This window comes from Halichoerus grypus, chromosome 9, assembly GCF_964656455.1.
Source record: "Halichoerus grypus chromosome 9, mHalGry1.hap1.1, whole genome shotgun sequence".
In the NCBI taxonomy this organism is placed as follows: domain Eukaryota; kingdom Metazoa; phylum Chordata; class Mammalia; order Carnivora; family Phocidae; genus Halichoerus; species Halichoerus grypus.
Window position 1 is genome coordinate 103,839,424 of NC_135720.1, and position 15,056 is coordinate 103,854,479.

The window sequence follows — 15,056 nt, forward strand, 5'->3', positions numbered from 1 at the left end:
TTCTGCAACCCCCGCGACGGTACCCCCTCCCCAGCCTACTCCTCGCCCCTAGCCTCCTGGCCTCCGGACCCCGGCGCGGAGGGGTTGCGAGAGAACCCACTTATCGCGACGAACTGGCCGCGCAGCGAGGAATTGAGCTGTCTCGTGCGCGTGCGATTTTTAATTATCTTTTCTGTCACAGGGGAGAGCTCTAACCCCGGGCACCGCCGCGCCGCCCGCGCGCACAGGGTCGAGTCTTCCCCAGCCGCAAGCGGCCGTAACCCCTCCAAAAAAAAGAGCGAGACCACACTACATCCATTACTCTCCTACCTTACACACCCGCGCACACACACTCGGACACACACTCTCAACAGCCACACGCTGACACTCAGGTACGTACACACACACACACACACACACACACACACCAGGCTTGCTTGTTTTATGTTGGCTTGGTTTGATTTGGTTTGGTTGTCTTTTCGCGGGGCGGTTCTCTTTTGGGCATGTTGTACCACTGTCTGTTATAACAAAGATCTCTCACTTGTTTTGTTTGGGTTTTAAATGTGTAGGGGCTACAAAGGAGGGGGAAAGTGTCAGGAACTGGATCATTTCTGTGTTCAAAGGGAGAGAGGAGTTCAGTGACTACCATAGTAGGTGATATGCCACCTTCTCTGGGACTGTCCTCCTCCTCCCAGGAAGTCCACCGAACAGGGAACTCCCAGAAAATTTGAAGACGCTAAGTCAATATTTCAAATACAGGCGACCAGATGGGCTTTTTCAAAGACGAAATTCTAGGGCACTTTGAATTTAAGTAATCATGTTGGAGAATTTTCCTTTCTTTCTCCATCTCTGTCCTGTCCTGTCTTTGTTTTCCTTGGAGGATAGTGAAATACGCAGGCCTCAGTGGTTGGGTGCCCTCACTGGGGATTTTAAGGGCGATTTAATCAATGGTGAAGTCTTTATTGTAATTAATCATGTCCGGTGATTTAGCTTTTATAGCCTTCCTTGGGCATCTTCCCTCCATTTTACATTTCAGTTGAACTAATATAAGCAGCTCTTGGAAGTTCCTGGTGTTGGATCCCTTAAAATATCCTACAGTTATTTATAATGTGGAAATGAAATTTTCCACTGAATACCCTAACATCGGTTCAGGTATCTGGCACAGCAGATTTTCAGTCTTTCAAAAATATCCTCTTGCTGAACATTCACACTTTCAGCTGGAACCCACTGAGCCTGGAACTGATGATGTCTTGGCTCAGAGCGTTTTACTTAAAGGAAGAAAACATTTTTACAGACCCCCTAAACCAAACCTCTCCTGGTAATAGTAGGCACATAGGAAAACCATGAGATTTTTCATCTGTGAATTTTCTGCTATAGTTTGCATGATCTCACTCTTGGGTTTAGATTTTCTTCTACCCCAAAATGTTCAGAACAAATCATTCACTAGATTCCTATTCCTACTCAGAAGTATCCATCTTTTCTGTTGTATGTTATGGCATACAAAAGAACGTACTTTTTTTTTCTGAAAACATGGCTACTCTGGAAGATACAGGCATATTTTCCCCTCCATCTCTTTCAATATAACTGTTTAGTAACAACACCTACCAATTTTGACTTTCCAGACAAAGAAAATGAGATGTAAAACAGTCAAGTTATCTAGTCAAAGAACGGAATCCCCCAAACCAGGAACATAACCGATACTTCTTTCATTCAGGTTTCATCTTATAACCTCTATACGTTATTTTATATATACTTTTTCGTGATGAAAAGTAAAAAAGTCATTGTAAAATCTTAAAATGGTTTTCAATGGACCATCTAATGAAGTGGGACAACCTTGCAGATGTGTATTAGAAAATCATGGACATATTGTTGATCCACAAATTTTTAACTGTGTTGTATAGGAAAACTTTATAAACAGAACCATCTTTAGAGAGTTTTCCTTTGGACTGTGATTGAGTGAACACTCCCCAGCCCTTGAAGAAGCAGCACTGCGCTAGACCAGGAATGGCCTTACTACAGCCCATGGGCCAAATCTGGCCAGATGCCTATTTTTGTATAACCCACAAGTTATGAACAATTTTTGCATCTTTAAATAGTTGGAAAAAAATTAAAAGAAGAATAACAAAGTTGTATTGGAACACAGCTATATTCATCTGATTTTGTATTTATCTGTAGCTGCCCTCACCGAAAATAACAGAATTATGTAGTTGTGACGAAGATATATGGCCTGCAAAGCCTAAAATATTTAATATCTGGTTTTTTGCAGAAAAAGTTCACCAATCCTAAAATGAAAGGGATGCAGGACCCTGGTGGGATCAAACAGCAGAAGGGGGTAGATATTAAAATAAGGCAATGGGATGGAGCATGTTATACATGGCCTGGATTGGTTGTTGTTTTTTTAAGTGAAAAATGTTTCATTTTATTTATTCTTTTCTGTATAAAATATTAATCCATTAGACTATTTTTTTCTACTTAATAATTTTGCATATACCAAAACGGAGAAAAGAATGAGGAGTTAGTGCTTTTCCATGAGCTCCTTAAGAAACATTGTCGTACACATGTCTATATACCAGTATCTTCCGTTGTTCTTCAGTGTGGGAGCCCATTAACTGAATAGATGAGAAAAGAATAAAGGAACTTTCATGGAATGTGAACACGAAAAATTAGTGAAGACTTTAATAGGTTTATTTCATCTGTTTTACAGATGATTACACAAGAAACATAAATGAGCCTACCAAGAATTTTCTGGTATATAATATTTTCACAAGTCCTATATATACTTTTAAGACAGTTAGCTTAATAATTTAAGTGATCCCAAAGCTTTTGGACATATTTTTTCCATTTTAATTTTTTACAGTTAAATTCTATATGATCTCTCTTAAGCTCACTAAATTTTTCCCTTTGTCAGTGGACCTCTAATAATTTGAATGGCTGTAACAACAGATGAAATGTTTGTAGTGGAGGGCTTAGCATCAGAAGTCTTTCCTGGTTGTTCTAGTTAGCCTTCCTAGAGGTCATTTTCATATATATTGTCACAAAAAAATGCTGACACTTGCCACATGATCTTTCAGAAACACATTTATGGAGCCTCTAATTGTTTTTTAGGAATGACACTGACTAAAGGAGCATACATTGTGTTTGATTAAAATACCAACTTACTAAATGGCACTCTATTTACTTGAAGAGACCAATGTAATTTCTAAAAAGTGTCTGATTTAGTACCTCAGAGTCAAGAAAAATATGACTAATTTTCCCAAGTCGGCCCTTTGGTATTTTGGGGTTGGCGATTGTCCTGTGACAGTAGCAGAAGTAATGGAATATTATATGTGAAAGTTTATAGATGAAACACCTAAGAACACCCTAAAATTAAAGGTTCCATAGTAATGGAGCCATTCTTTTTTGATGTGTGTGCGTATTACCTTCAAGGCACCAAGAAAGGTTGCTGTCCAATTTTATTCCCACTGCCCAGGTTCCTAAAATTTCACTTTAGACTTTGAGTTGGTGGCCTGAGCCATCTGTCCCCTCTCCATACCCTGCCATCAGGGTGAGAAATGCAAATCGTAATATTCCCAGTCCATCTCACAAAGTACAAAAATCATTTGTGCAGTGTGAGAAATTCAAATTAAAAACTAGAGAGGTACTGGGGCACATGGGTGGCTCAGTCCGTTAAGCATCTGACTCTTGATTTCGGCTCAGGTCATGATCTCAGGGTCATGAGATCGAGCCCCTCATCGGGCTCTGTGCTGGGCATGTAGCCTGCTTAAGATTCTCTCCATCTCTCTCTCTGCCTCTCCCCTCACCCCCCGCTCGTGCTCTCTCCCTCTCTCTCTCTGTCTAGAAAACAAAAAACAAAAACCAGAAAGGTAGGAAAAATAGAAGAGGAAAAAAAAAAGCAAGGGTCCAGCTTGGTTCCATTAGCTGCAGTCCTTAGGTGAGACTGGATTTAGGTTACCATCCCAAGTGTGTTGCTCCTTAGGATTTCATGTTCAGAAAGTACTTTCTTCTTACCCTCTAGCCATGACCAAGTTCTATACACAATGATTCTTTTATCTTTTTTGACTTCAAATGATTCCCCTGAATTGTCTTTTTTGGGGGGTGGGATCTGTTCTTCAATCACATTCCTGTATGTCACTATTTTTCTTAAGGATCATTTTTCTTCCCTAGATGTGCCATTATCAACTTATTGCCTCTCAGGTCCAAATTCATCCTTGTTTTACTCACTCTGTGAAAATTGATCAGGGCCTTTTAACTGTTTCTTCTTACCCCCTTCCAATTCCATTTTAGAAGAACTATCTCCAATTTTATTTAAATAAAATATGTTGCAAACTTAATGCACTTAGAGCCCTATTATCTTTTATTTCTGTAAGTATATGTCTGGTGTTAAGTTACTTAGATTCTTGTAATAAATTAAATGGATTCCATTATCAAATCTTTACAGGAGTTTTATACTACAATCTCTATTTGTGCCACTATAAAAGTAAACTTACACCGAAGTAGAAAAAAAGTAAGACCTCCCCCCCCCAAAAAAAACCTTCTTTGGCCAGAGTTCTTTCCTCTGTTGATACAGTTCTTTTTCTGTTAATTAACATCTTTTCCCAGAGAATATATTTATTTCTACACCCTCAGTAATACCTCTATAGTTTTTGATGACCAGGTGTGAGACTTAACCATGACATGTTGATTCTTAAGTGTTCTGAAATAGGGATTTTTCACATGCCTTAAAATCAAATGCCTTACTTGACTCTTCCTAGCAAGTCTTAATTAGGATTTTGACCTCAATATTTAGTCCAGGTTTATATGTACATGGCTATTCAACAAATCTAAAATCCTACTGGGTGACACTATTTTCATTATCAAATAAGAAACTGATTAAATGTTCCAGACCTTCATCTGATTTGTTTAGTTTAAAGCTTACTCTTCTCCAAGATTGCTGAACATGTGGGTTGCATCTAGTTGTTTCATTGAATATAGACTTTTTCCCATTTTTAACTTGCAGCAAAGCAAGTTTATCCTTATTGAAGGGTATTATTATGGTGTGCCCATAACTGCAGAAATGGAAAATACTTGAGGTGTTACAACTTATTATATATCATCATTCAAGATTTAATCATGGCTTCTTTAATGCTGATAGTATTGGTTGGTTCAAACAAAAATAGATGTCTTTTCACATGAAAAGATGCTCAACATCACTCATCATCAGGGAAATACAAATCAAAACCACAATGAGATACCACTTCACACCTGTCAGAATGGCAAAAATTAACAACACAGGAAGCAACAGATGTTGGCAAGGTTGTGGAGAAAGGGGAACCCTCTTGCACTGTTGGTGGGAATGCAAAGTGGTGCAGCCACTCTGGAAAACAGTATGGAGTTTCCTCAAAAAGTTAAAAATAGAACTACCCTATGACACAGCAATTGCAAAACTAGGTATTTACCCAAAAGATACAAAAATCCTGATTTGAAGGGACATGTGCACCCCAGTGTTTAGAGCAGCATTATCAACACTAGCCAAATTATTGAAAGAGCCCAAATGTCCATCGACTGATGAATGGATAAAGAAGATGTGGTATATACATACAATAGAATATTACCCATCCATAAAAAAGAATGAAATCTTGCCATTTGAAACAATGTGGATGGAGCTAGAGTGTATTATGCTAAGTAAAATAAGTCAGAGAAAGACAAATACCATATGATTTCATTCATATGTGGAATTTAAGAAACAAAACAAGTGAACATAAGGGAAAGAGAGAGAGAGAAAGAGAGAGAGAGAGTGAGAGAGAGGCAAACCATAAAACAGACTCTTTTCAGACAAACTGAGGGTTCTAGAGGGGAGGGGGGTGGGAGGATGGGTTAGCCTGGTGATGGGTATTGAAGAGGGCACGTTCTACATGGAGCACTGGGTGTTATACGCAAACAATGAATCATGGAACACTACATCAAAAACTAATGATGTAATGTATGGTGAGTAACATAATAATAAAAAATTTAAAAAAAACCAGACTCTTAACTACAGAGATTAAACTGAAGGTTGCTGGAGGGGTGGGGGGTGGGGGGATGGGCTAAATGGGTCATGGATATTGTACGAGCACTGGGTATCGTATGTAAGTGCTGAATCACTAAATTCTGCTCCTGAAACTAATATTACATTATATGTTCACTGACTGGAATTTAAATAAAAACTTTAAATAAATGAATAAATAAATGCCCTTGTTCAAAAGTATCTGTGATAAAACTTGAACTATAAAAAATACAGTAATAAAGAGAGAATTACCAGAAATATGATACAGAAGAACCACAACTCATCTTACAGTTACCCTTGAATTTTTGAAAGTCTTAAGTCTTTCGATTTTTAACTTCGTTTTGCAAGCATTTACAAACTCAATCATAACAATTCCTTCCAGGCAGAGATCTGGCAAAAACGTTTCAGTTCAAAGCCAAACATTCTATAGAATATTTCTTACTGTCAGTGTTGAAAATTATAAAACTAGAAGAAAAATAGTTAGAAAATAGCTTTGCACTTATAAAAGGGGGAGGCATATATCTAAATAAATTAAAGTCTAAACAACTCATCAGTAATAGCCATTAGACAATTATGAAAAGAAAAACTAGTTTTAATTCATTCACTCTATCCTTGAAATTGTTGTATTATGTGAAAAACCTACATGGTTCTGATTATTTTAATCAGAGGTGCTCAATTTTCCAAACCTCTCAGTTGGAGAGTATGCAATTTGGAGCTACCAAAAGAAAAAACTATCAGGTTTATATTGGATTGGAGATTGGTTTCTTCCCTTTGAACTCCCTTCCAGGAGCAGAGCAACAGGACCATATTTGAACTATATTTCTACTCGGCACATCTTAGAAGAAAAGGTAGAGCTGCAAAATGGGAAGTGCACTGGGACATCTTTTTAACTAACTCCCTATAAAACTTTGAACAAGAGCTCCAGACCAACATGTCCTATGGCCTCACAGAAATTTCCACCTGAAGATTTATTCCATAAATCCCTTAAGGTCAAAATGTCCAATATACTCAGCTCATTGTTTCAAGCAGAAAAGGAGACAAAGGACAACATTTATGTTCCCAAGGCCCACAGTCCACAGCACTTATTTTTTCTCTATCTTAGGTAATAGTATCACTGTACACAGGATTGTGAGTTCCGTAATGGTAGGCACTATGTTTGTCGGGTTCATGATTAATGTGGAGCCACACTACTGAAGAAGTCCAGGAAACCCCATCCCTACTATATTCCATGTGTACACGATGTGAACAGAGTCCCCTGGAATGGTATAATATGGTAGCTCTAGATAGCTCCCAAAGCTAGCTTAAGGCCTAACATATGGTATGGGATATATATATATATATAATAAACATATATTATATATATATCAGTTGATTGAATGAATGAATATTCCCCCTTAAGCAGAAACTTGGGTATTATGATAAATTAATCTTCCCCATCATTTTCCACTCTTAGCCTATCACCTAATTCTATTAATGCTACTTCCTGAATATCATTCCTACCTACTTGCTCTCCATCTCCAACACCACTGCCTTCATTCAGGCCTCTACCATCTTGAAACTCAACTGCAATAGACTTCTAACTCATCTCCTTGCCTCCATTCATGCTCATCTCAATCCTGGTCCATCAGAGTTCTTTCTTTAGAATATGACTTCAATCATGTCATCGCAATGCTTCCAACACTTCAGTGGTTCATATCACTTCTTATACAAGACAAGCCCCTTCATGATCTGGCCTTCTCAAGTTATCATCACTGAACCACAAGCACAAGGTTTAAAGGTGAAACCCAAATTTGAAACAAATGTATCTTATGAAAAAACCCAACCCACACATCTCCTACTATCCATTGCCTCAAACTCAGCCACATTTTCCTCTTTCTCCCTCATGAGTATTAGAGCAATTTTCTATAGCTGTAAAACACATAGAAAGAGAAAATATTGTGTATGTTATACTGGGATAAAGAAATGAGAGACTTGTGCTTGGAGGCAAGGGAGAGTAGCTCTAGCCACCTGAACCCGCACTGTGTCCTGAGTGCTCCAGGATCAAAATCTCAGCGCTTGTGCTTTAGTGGTGGTCTTCAAACCTGGTGTGATGTGGTCTGCTGTATTATTTAAGAATATTTATACTGTTCTAGAAAATAAGAGAAACAAATAAGGATGATAAACAAAACTAAATATAGAAGCTAGTAGCTTATGAGACATGTTAGATATAAAGGAAGGAAAGCATGTCCAGTGCTTAACATCCATTGGAAGGAATAGAAGGATGAAGAGCATCAAATATTCATGATGCACTAAATATACATGAGGTTCTCAATATTCATTAAGTCTTAAACTGGTATCCCATAATAATGGGATTCTGGCCCATGCTTCCTCTGCCCAGTAAACTCATGGCTGCTCCTCAATCTAATTGGCAAGCTACAACTGTGGCCAGATGAATCATAAAATAGATGGGTATTTGTTCTAGGCACCTGCCTTCTGCAGAGCACTCTTGCACAAACCTCAGCTATGGCTTATATCCATATCATCTTCAGGGCAAGTTTGATACATAAGAGAAAGAGACAAGACATATGAGCTTTGCATAATTCAGAATTTAAGTAGTATACTCCTTCAACCCTGTTTGCACTCTATCCTAAGTGTATTAATCTATACCATCTCTAGTCCCTTGCTTCCTCTTCTGTTTTCAATTAATTCAATAAACTGCATGATTCAAGAATCTCAATGTGGTCTGTAAGCCTGTTGTTCAGTGGCAAGTAGCTTGTCTTAGTGTTCTCAGAGGTTACTATGGCATCAGGATAATTTCCCACATAACGCTGAGTTACATGTACCCCTACAGGATATGAAAACTTTCCAAGGGCACATACAGTTCTAAGAATTTCCAAACCCTCCAAGTCATATACACTCCTTCCTAAAAGTGACCTCCCTGGGATCCCATTTTCTCTCTTCACATTTCCCTTTTCCCCTTCACAAAAGAAAGGATACCTCCTGGCCACCTCCCCTTCCTATTGTGCTTTGTCCCATGGCATAAAAAAATCTGGCTGCAACACAGAACCTCCATTATCAAGAAGCCAAAAGCACCACTTCACTCAATTCCTTAAGAGATACATTTCCCAAAAAAGTTTAATTTTCATGTTCAACAATTATTTATAAAAAATTATAATGTATTTATGTTGTTTTCAGCAAGTGTATACTATGGTGATAACATTGCAATAACTCAAACTAGGAGAAGTATTTTCACAGAAATTGTGGACCCAGAAAGCTTAACAATTTGCAATTTCAATTAATGTACCCATTTTTGCTTCTGAGAAATAGCCTAGCATGACTAATAGAAGAATTTAAAGCATAAAAATATATTACACTGAGACACTTTCTGTGGAGGAAGTGGAATAGAAGTGAAATGAATGGAAACAATGTAAAACTTTTGACTGACGAGGTCTTATTCATGTATTTTGTAATGGATGTAGGTGGTCTCAAATTATTATGGTTTTAGCTTCCACTAAATACATCAGAAAGAGTGATATATAGGTTTTATTTTTACATGCCAATAATTACAATATGCTGGAAATGGCATCTTTGGCAACTATTTAAAGATAGAATGAAAAATGTTAGACATTTTATTAACCAAGTCCAATAAAAGAAAACAGAAACATTTCCAGGTATTGTTTTTTTAATAGAAGGAATTTAATAAAGGTATTTACAGATATGGAAGAGTTGAGAAGTCAACAGGGAATACTTAAAGAGTCCAGAGGCTATCAACAGGTGGAATAGCTCAACCCAGGACTATAGAAATGAAAGGAGTGGGTTTTATTACCAGAATTCAGAAAGCAGGACCATTTAGGAGCCAGAAGCATGGTGGGACCACCCTGAATATCTAGAAACCACAGAGGGAAAAGTCATTTAGTGCAATATGGAGGCACAGAGGCCATACAGCTACCATTGGAGTCTATGCCTGAGGCTGAAGGAGGAAAGAAATTCCATGGCTTCTCCCCTCCATCTGTCCTCTGATCCTCTACTAAGGTGTCTCCATTGACTGACCCTACCTGAGAGTCAATTGGTAAGGGACCCTGGGAAAAACAGTTCCCTGAAATATACAGCAGAATGGTGGCGGGGGAGGGGTAGAGTTGGGGAGGGAGATAGAAACATGACCAGCATAAATGTGAACCTAAAATTGGGTGAGTGACATACAAAAGAATGAAGTCAGATCCCTCCCTCACATAATATATAAAAAGTAACTCAAAATGGATCAAAGACCTAAATGTAAAACTAAAACTATAAATTTCTTAGAACAAAACATAGATATAAATCTTTGTGACCTTTGTGATTACAGTGGTTTCTGAGGCAATGGTTTCTTCAATATAACACCGAAAGGACAAGCAACGAAAGAAAAAAAAAGATAAATTGGACTTCACCAAAATGAAAAACTTTTGTGCTTTGAACAATACTATCAAGAAAATGGAAAAGTAACTCACAAAATGGGAGCAAATATTTGCAAATCCTATATCTGATAAGGGTCTAGAATCCAGAATGTATAAAGAATCCTTATAACTTAAAAAAGGGCAAACAACCCAATTTAAAAATGGGCAAAGATCTGCATAGGCATTTCTCCAAAAAAGAAATGCAAATGGCCAAGAAGCACATGAAAAGATGCTCAAAGTCATTAGTCATTAGAGAAATGCAAATCAAAACTACGAGATAACCACTTCATACCCACGGGGATGGATGGCTATCATTTTTAAAAATGGACAATAACAAGTGTTGGTGATGATACGGAGAGATTGGAACTTTCATACCTCACTGGTGGGAATGTAAAATGGCATAGTCACCATGGGAAACAATTTTGCAGTTTCTTTAAAAAGTTAAACATAATACCATAGAGCACAGTAATGACACCCAAGGGAAGAAAAAACATATGTTCACATAAAAGCCTGGATACAGATATTCCTAGCAGCATCATTCATAATAGCCAAACTGGGAAACCACTCAAGCATCTATTGAATGGCGAGTGGATAAATAAGTGTGGTATATCCATTCAATGAAATATCATTCAGTCATCAAAAGGAATGAAGTACTGATACATGCTACATTGAAATACTATGCTAAGTGAAAGAAGCCAGACACAAAAGACTACATATTATATACTTCCATTTATATGAAAGTCCGGAATACAGACAGAAATTAGGTTAGTGGTTGCCAGGGACTTGTTGGAGGGGAGTGACTGCTAATGCGTATGGGTGGGTTTTTTTTTTTCTTTTCTTTTCCTTATTTTTAGGCAGTCAATGTTGTGTTGTTTTTTTTTTTTTATGTTCAGTTAACCAAAATGATAATACATCATTAGTTTTTGATTAGTTCAATGATTCATTAGTTGCGTATAACACCCAGTGCTCATCACAACATGTGAAGGGTTTTCTTTACAGAGTAATACAAATGTTCTGGAATTAGGTAGTGGTGATCATTCCACAATCTTGAATTGTGCACTTCACAAAAAAAACCACGGAATTGTACACTTTCAAAGGGAAAATTATATGGTATGGGAATTACATCTCAATTTTTTACAATTAATTTTTTTAAATGGATGAATGAACCCTTTTTCTTTTTTCGGGACTCTACTTGGGGGAAAGAAGCTACAGCACTTTAGTTAGGAAATTATTCCCTAGAAAAACCTGTGCATATGTACTCTGGGAGAATTTATGAGTATTCACAGCTACATTGGAAACATCAAAAGTAAAAGATAAATTATGGAATATTTATGCAATGGCATACAATCAGCAGTGAAAATGAATTAACAGCTACACATAATATCATGGAGAAATATCAGAACCTAATATTGAGCTGAAACAACAAATTTCTTGAATATAAAAAGACATGTAGGAGAATGATCATAGCAGTGTTTTTCTTAATAACTGAAAAATAAACCACACAACAAGCATCAAGAGTAGAAAGGATAAATTACAATATACTGACACAGTGGGACACTATGAGCAATGAGAATGAATGAAGCACATTTACATGTAACAGTAAGAATGACTGGGGCACCTGGGTGGCTCAGTTGGTTAAGCATCTGCCTTTGGCTCAGGGCATGATCCTAGTGTCCTGGGATCAAGCCCAACATGGGCTCCTGGCTCAGCGGGGAGTTTGTTTCTCCCTCTCCTTCTCCCTCTGCCTCCCTCCCCTGCTCCTGTGCATGCAGGCGCACTCTCTCTCTCTCTTTCTCTCTGTCAAATAAATAAATAAAATCTTTAAAAAAAAACAATAAGAATGACTGTCATAAAAATATTGACTGGAAAAGCCAGAAGTGAGAGACTCTTGTTGTCTGACTCTCTTTATATAAAATTCAAAACCGGGCAAAACTAATGTACAAGGTTAGCAGTCAGGATAGTAGTTACCCCAGGAAGGAGGGTAGTGATTGTAAGGTGGTCAACAGGGGACTTCTAGGATGCAGGTAATGCTGTTTCTCTATCTTGCAGGTTAAATGGATATATTCGTCAGGCAGCACACTTAGGAAGTATACATTTTTCTGTGTGTATGTCATGTATCAAATATAAGTTCAAAAAGAAAAAACAACCAGTTGCTAAAGAGTTAGTGAAGTTTGATATCATTTATGTGAAATTCAATAACATACAAAATTAAAGAATGTGTTGAAGAACCTAATAATTGATAATATTATAAAGAAAATCAAGGAAATGATAAACCCCAAATTCAAGCTTGTGGTTACCTCTGAGGTACATCAGAGATGGGATCAGGGCTTTATAGGTAACGACAAATTTTCTTTCACATATGGGGTAGTGAATATACTAGTATTTATTGTATTATAATTGTTATTCTTTACACCCACCAGTATTTTATGAATATTATTTTGATATTCAATATTTAGTAAAAGCAATGTTTAAAAACTCTATGGTTTTGATACCAAAATCTATAACTTAAAACACATATATTTCCCAGTGCTGGGTTGAGCTGGAGCTTGGTCTAGAAAATCTATGTCATTATTTTTAGTATCTTTAAATACTATTAATTATTCTAGGGTGCCTGGGTGGCTCAGTCGTTGAGCATCTGTCTTCAGCTCAGGTCATGATCTCAGGGTCCTGGGATTGAGCCCTGCATCGGGCTCCCTGCTCAGCGGGAAGCCTGCTTCTCCCTCTCTAACTCCCCCTGCTTGTGTTCCCTCACTGTCTCTCTCTGTCAAATAAACAAATAAAGTCTTTAAAAATAATTATTATTATTCTATTGGTTGAGTTAAATGTTAGGGAAACAAAAGTTTCTAGTTAAATCGTTTGTGAACCAGTTAACAAAGAAAAATCCATCAATCTATTAATTTTGGAGTATAAATGATTACCAATTCAGAATTGTTTTCCTAAATTTTGTTTGCAAAAGGATTTTTGGGGTTTGGAAATACTTTTTCCCACAGGCAATATTATAAATTTTGGTCAAATTCCCATCTGGCCCAGGAAAGCATATTAAACTGTAATATAACTAAATATAATACTGAGAGTCTTATATTCTTACACTGATTCTGTGGAAAATGAGGCCCAACTTCTACATGAGAACTCAGGATGCCAGCACATAGCAGCTGTAACTTCAGCCCCAGCCTCTCAGTCAGCAATCCTGCTGTAGTGTCTAGAGAGATTGCCTCCCACAGTCAGGTTCCCTGATCATAGAGACAAGTGATGAGGAATCCATTGAGGCTGCAAGGATGTGTACTCCTCTGTATAGCAGAGGAATTATGGGAAATAATGTTGTATACATCAAGCATGGTCATACTGTGGACTTCCGTGAAAGCTTCACAGAGCAGTTGAGAAATTATGAAATAAGTAGAGGGATAATTTAATAAAAATTGAACTCTCAGTTATTGAATATTTACTACACACCAAGGATTTTTCTAAGTAGTTGACATGCATAAACATATCTACTCCGCACAATGCTTTTATGAGATAGATAATTTAATATCCACGTCTTCAGGTGAAGAAACTGTGAGGCACAGTATCCCACCAAATGTCACACAACTAGTAGATAGATGGTCAAGCCAGATACAAACCCAGGCTACTAATTTTTAGCTTCTGCCAATTTCTATGGTGTAAACACTCCCATCACAATTGACTTTAAGCTACCAACATGATGTCATCAAACACTGGGTTGGAAGAAAATATGCACGGTTGGCTCTAGCAAGCTGATAGGAGTCAACTCTAGTGAAAAATTGAACAAAGATTTATCTAGTGCTTATTGTATACAAGAAGTACTATGCTAAAACAAAACAAAAAAATTGTCCAAGCTCCAGTTCTTGCCCTTATGATAGTGATAGTATGAGTGGAGAGACAATATTTACAGTCATGAAATATTGAATAACACATATATGTAACTCTATAAGAGGAATGATAGTTCACATTTAATTGCCAAGTAAATGTTATACATATTTGTTTAGAGGTGTAAAAAATAGCACGGGCCTCTATGGACAAGTAAGATTTTATGGAGAAGTAATAAGTTATGAAATCATTGAAGAATTTGCATAGGTAGAGAAGAAACAGGGGTAAGAACATGAACAAAAAGTGCTATTTACATGAGTTAACATTCTTTGAAATCAGTTCAGTTCACTAAATCAGACTACAAAGAGAAATTATAGAACCTTTCTCAATGGAAACTTTTTCAGCAACCTGGATCAGTTTCAACACTGATCTGCTAAGAGGCAGGAGGGTGAACCAGATGACCTTTTAAAATCTTTTCCAAATTCTCTAGTTCTTATAGTTATAACTCATTAGCCTTTCTGATTCTATATCTCTATCACTGTCTTTCTAGAAATGCATTAATTGAAGAGAGCATTGAAATCTAATCTTTCAAAATGTGATGTTCAGGTTCTGGAATGCTTAGAATCTTCCTCTGGCTAAAATATGAATTTCATATCCTTTTTTTGTTAAACTGCGAGTAATCAATCAGCTGGGTCTGTTTTATTGATGTCTAATCTGTCATCGGCAGACATCCTGAGAATTGTAAATTCTGTTCAATTGCATGGATACTTTGAAGAATCAATGAATAAATGTCGATCGACCACAACACCATCAAAAAGAATCAA